Below are 5803 nucleotides of genomic sequence, written 5' to 3' on the forward strand. Positions count from 1 at the left end.
GGAAGTGAATGTTGTTTTCAAGCTTCTGAAAGAGTAATGCAAAAATGGAAAGCAAGAAGAAGAAAGGCTAGATTTTTCTAAAAGAGTAGTTAAATGTTCCTTTTAAAGCAGATCTGGAGAGTGAGTGAGTGCATTAGAAGGCACCTTTTCCTACCGGACACTGCATAGTTGTTTAATGAATGTTAATATTTTCTTCATTGCAGTCTGAGTTACTGTAGGTGTAGAAATGCATTTGTGTCCTTTGTAATGTGAAAAAAAAAGCTTCACTCTATATAGAAATGACTTAGAACAAATAGCAGAGCAAAACAAGAGGTAAGAAATGTCCTGCTCTCTCTTAAATCTGAACACCTGCTGCTGTGGGTGGGGAAACTTGCCCTCTTGGTCTAGCAATGAGTTGCCTCAGCCCACATCTTCAGGTGATGCGTGGTTGAGCTTTGACACTAATGCAGATGTGGAAAGAAACCAAACAACTGCTATAAAATGAGGAAGTGATCCTCTTCAGCGATCAAACTTTGACTTGATGCTGCTGCTGCTGAGTCGGCTTTATTTAATCTCTTGATCGTTCTAGACTTGGTGGCACAGAGTTTAAAGAGATTTAGCTCTTACAGCCCCTTGTTTACATTTGCCAAATAAATGTTATCGTATTCAAGTAATCCTAGAAACTTTTTTGTAAAACCAAACTTTGTAAGAAGCACAGTTTTAATGTTAAGCTCTCCCACAAGGCACGGAGAACGCAGAACTGAAGGCTGGGAGAGGGAGGAAGCCAGTCCTGTTCCCCAAAGTAATAACAAGCCAACCATCAGCATTTGTTGTTCCTCTTTTAAATCTGGAACATCAGGCAGAAATTGGCCCCGTTTAAAGTCCTGAAGCTGGTCGCTCAAGCTAGACCTCTTTGACCTAAGTGGTTTATGAAGTCCAACATCAAGTTTGGGTGCAGTAGGAGCCTGACTGGATCTCACTTGTGTTCATGATTGTATATGATACCTACAGGCAGATCCATAAGAACAGTGAACTTTCCCAAATCAGGCAAATGCACCAAAGTAAAATCCCTGCCTTTCAAGGACAGAGGGAGTTCTTCTAGAGCTTGTAATAGTAAGGTGAAGTAGTCAGATTACACTCTTAGTTACCTAATGCTCCATATAAGCCTCTGAGGTTTTGCCTGTTCTGCTGATCCAGCCCCTGGCTGCAGTCTGCAAGCAAATTTGCTGTGAACTGTGATTTGCACTAGTGCAATTTACTCCAGTTTTATGCAGCGTTACAATGCACTGTGCAAATCCTAGCTTACAGCAGTTTTGTCGGTCTAATGTAGGCATTTGCCCCAGTGCAGCTCTGTCGGTGGCTGGCCACGGTGAGCTGTAACCAGGGCAGTTTTCCCCGTTGGTAGACAAAAAACCCCGAGCAGCATTTGGTGAGGTGCAGTCCCTCCCTAGCTTTGAACAATGTTGTTTCCTATCTTAGCTTTAAAACCCATTGCCCAAGTGAGCAGCAAAAACAAGAGACAAAACCCATCAATATTCCCAGGGACCTGGCTTTTGGAAAGTGATATTTATCCTCTTAGGCCAGTGATCACTTACTCTGAATGCCACGGGCTTGTCAATCGCTGCTGTCTTCTGTGAAGTCAGTTTTCTTGCGCCGCTTCAATGGATTAGTTGAAATTTGGCACTAACTTCTGAGGTTTTAACTAAGTTGGCCAGTGTTGCCAACTCTCATCGTATTTAGCGAGTTTCCTAAGACTCCGGCTGCTGGCATCATGCAAGTCAGTGAAAATCACTGCTTTTTAAAAAAATTAAATAAGAGGTAGATGTCCAGGTTCAGCTGTGATAATTTATGCCAGCTAATGCCTTGTGATTGTAGGAAAGAAAAGCTGAAAAACATGAATCCTACAGACACAAAAATAATTTTAAAAAGGAAATAAAATTTAACAGAAAATGTTATCAGTGTTGTCAGATCTTATGGGTTTTTTTATCCAGTCTTGTGATCTTGTGGGACCTGACTGATACTTTTTGAAAACCTGGGCTCGACAGCCATATTTTAAGAATGAGCTGGTGCTGCAACGAGTCACATGAGTGAATTGAGGGATGTGTTGGTCTGACGGTTATAATTGATGCTCCTTCGTTTGGAAACCTCCAAGTATTGGCGAAGCTTAAGTGCCAGCCCAAGCACTGATCCCTGAATGCATGTCCTGTCGTGGTATTCTGGGAATCCTTTTACACCGTCACATGAAGGATGTGAAAGAACCAGCGTAGGCGACATGGCTTATTCTTCTGGGATATGTTCTTAGGCTCGAGGTTTCCTTTTCCATAGTATTTTAAAAAGAACTGGGTGCCAGCATCTCGGTGTGGCTTCCCCTGATGTGACGCTGCACATGGTTGAATCACTTCAGATGCAAAATACTTGATAATCTCCCAAAACTTGCAAAGTGCCAGTCACGTGGGAAGTAATTTTTAGACCAAAAGGATTTAGAGACAAGCACCAATATTATGGATTTCATGGCAGTTCCCTTTTCCTTGTGCTTTTTTAAGAAATGGCATTTCCCTTCAGTTTTTACAAATCTGTGAATTTCAGGAAAGTTTTGCATGCCCCCTTCCTCTCCCGAGACATTTATAAAATCAAGATTTGCTTGTGTTTTTAAAAGAGACTCTCCAGGTAAAGCTAGTGTATCAGCGTGTTGTTTGTTTTTTTTTTTTTACTTACGTTACCAATAATATCATCAATTATTAAAACTTGAAAGCATGTTCAAATCTAATTTGCCTTGCAACAGCTCTATTTATTTCCATCATTAAGCTTGGGCAATGAAAGCAGACTTAGGATTTTTAACTTGGATACTGTGGTTGTATTGAACAAGGCTCAACTTGAGGGAGGCCCTTTATGTCAGGTCTGCTACAAACAATAACTGGCTCGTCAGTCCACTGCATTTCTTCTCCGCTATCAGAATGTTAATAACCGAGCACAAACTTAAAAGGAGTTGTTTAAACAACAGGTTTGATGAATCTTTTGCTTTTTTTAACCCAGTCCCTAAATTGTAGGCCTAAATTACTAGCCAGCATTACTTTTTTGCTGCATTCATTAAGCCTGTGAAATGGTTAGAAGCAGGCACTTTTCCATAGAGCAAACACAGGAATCAAATATATATGGAAGGGATTCTGTATGGGGAAAATATTAAGCCCTGCTAAAGGAAGTCCACAGAATTAGGGCATGGATAGTCAATCAGGACAGTGTCATGGAGAGAGAGAGAGAGTGTGCATGCGTGTGTGCGCTTCTAGAGGGGCAGGATTTTCTAAGCAGTCTATTGATAGTGTCACTAATGAGAGCTTTGTTTGAAGTGTGGTCCGTTGGTAAGACGGGGCTCCTTGAATTATTGCGCCTGCCGTGTGTCTTCCTTTCAAAGGGCACAGTAGCAGTACTGGGGCAGTTAACTTCACCCTTAGAGTGACATCTTGGACACAGATCAGGCAAACGCACAACGTGCCCTCTGCAAAGGAGAGGATTGTTCTGCTCTCTGGTGGACATCTGTCCACTCCTGCTGTCTGAACCCAGCAGCTTTCTCATCACACAGCTATTTCGTGTTCTCCTAACAAGTGCTGACTTCTTTGGCTGCCAGGGTGGGCCTGGCTCTAGTGCCCAAAACCTGCTCCTGTTGTTTCGTTGTCAGTGCCGGTGCAGGCATGTGTTACTTCTCCTAGGGCGGGAATAGCTAAGGTTGCCAGGTCCAGATGGCTAGACATTGTGCTGAGAAACCCATCACGGTGCGGCTGTCTTTGTTTTACCACCAACCGAGTGAAACGGTGAGGAGCCTGCAGGATGAGTCAAGGAAGCTGAAGAGGCACTGCAGCCTCTTGCTGTCTTGCGAGCTGGCTCCTGGACTCTCCCTGCGACGAATTTGGGTTGTGTGCAGTGACATCTAGCGGGAGCAGCAGTGTGGAGCCACTTGGAGTCTCAGCTGGAAAATTGCTTTATTGTCCTTTTTTTTTTCCTCCTTCCTCTGCTTGTTAGAACAATGGAGACACCAGTCATTCCGTTTTCTGTCAGTTTGGGGGGTTTTTTATGCTACAGTTGCTCAGATCTGAAAAACGGATCACCTCACTTTGACAGTGGGTTTTCAGTGAAACAAAGCATGTTCCCCCGAGTCAGCTTTTTTATCTGACAACAGTTGTCAGGCTTCTCCCTGCCTGGCTCATGCCCTGCTGACTCCCTTCCTCAGCTACTCTCTCCCTTCCCTGCAGCAATGAGTCTGTTCCTTCTAAAAGAAAAAAAAGAAGAAGAATTAATCCCTCAAATGTGCACTGGGGCACTGCAGCCAGTCCCTGCTGCATCCCTTTCAGTAAAAGTAGTAAAGCGTATAAAACCAGATGGTGGTTCGAGTCGCTTGTTTTGAGTGAGCCTTTCATTTCTCTCTCCTGCCTCCTGAAGATGCCCTCAGCTCGGAGGAGCTCTGGATTAACCCCAGGGGAAAGGAATTTGACACCTAGGATTGTGGAAGTAATTTTTAGGAAGTAATTAAGATGCAGTTTGTGAATGTTGATTTGTTGTGGTCATGCCTAAGAATCCCAATCATTAACCAAGAGCTCATTGTGCCCAGTGCTGCATAAAAACAAAACCAAGGGGCTCCAGGGGGCTTGGGAATAAGTTGGAGTTGATTTTGGTTTATGAAAACTTGCAGCCATTTAGACTGCCGAGTGGTTCGTGTTGCCTAAATGAGGTTTTCTTTGCATTGGAGCATCTCCCATGTTAGTGCTCAGCTGAGACCGGGGTCCATCTTGCTAGATGCAGCACCCGTACGGTAACATCCCTGCTCCGCAAGCCCAGGTTGTGCTGCAGAAACTCCCCCCAGCAGCAGACACAGTTGAGGGCTCTGTAGTGAATCATGAGATAAGAACTAGACGCTTACAGGAACTGTATTTCTCTTTGTCCTCAAGCGGTAGGTCAGTAGTGGTCCTTCCGTGGCCAAGGCCAGTAACATTAGCATGACGGGCATTGATACCTTGCCCTTGCATACCTGGGCAGTCGCAAGGTGTAAATACAGGGAAGGCCTTGATTGCCTTTAATCAGTGATACGGAGGGACAGCAGTCATGAGGGTAAGGCATTGAAGGGTATAGCCTTGAAACCAAGAGGGGTCTGAGCAGAGATCCCTGGTTCCTTTGTAGACGTCCGGAGCAAGTCATGCTCTGCATCTGTGCGCCAATCTGTAAAATGGGTAAAATGCCTACCTTACAAGGCTGATGTGAGGCTTATTTTGGCAATATCTGTAAAGTGCTTTGAACTCCTTAGTGGGAAGGTGCTGTATAAGTGCACACAGTTATTTATTTGCTTGTTCTTGGCTGGTCATAACCTGTCTGATTATCTTTTTCCATTGTCCTCAGCTTTCTTTACACATCAGCCTCTGAAGAGCTATGGATAATTTTAGCCCCAGCCTGTGATCTGTTCTGTGTATTTACTCTGATATGAAGTTTGCTTCCTTTGCTGCTCTTTGTGTTCTGCTTTGTTTGCTTGACTCTGGTTGTTCCTAGAACTTGCTTTCTTGGAAGGTTCAGAATACGGGATACACTTGTACCTCACTAAAGACCAGAAGCTCCATGGCTTAATAATGAACGTTGTCAACAGTTGACAGAAGGCAGATATGATGCAAGCAATTTGACTGCTAAAACATGCTGTCCTGAAACCCAAGTGTTGAATCGCTGGCAATCTGAGGATGAGTCAAATGATGAAAAGTACATGGGTCTAGAGTCATTGGAGACCATCAATTTGCAGATGACAAACAGATGAATTGCTAAATTGCACTGAATTAGAGGGGGAAAAAAGGCT

The sequence above is a fragment of the Alligator sinensis genome, unplaced genomic scaffold, assembly GCF_000455745.1.
Source record: "Alligator sinensis unplaced genomic scaffold, ASM45574v1 scaffold741_1, whole genome shotgun sequence".
NCBI classification, from domain to species: domain Eukaryota; kingdom Metazoa; phylum Chordata; order Crocodylia; family Alligatoridae; genus Alligator; species Alligator sinensis.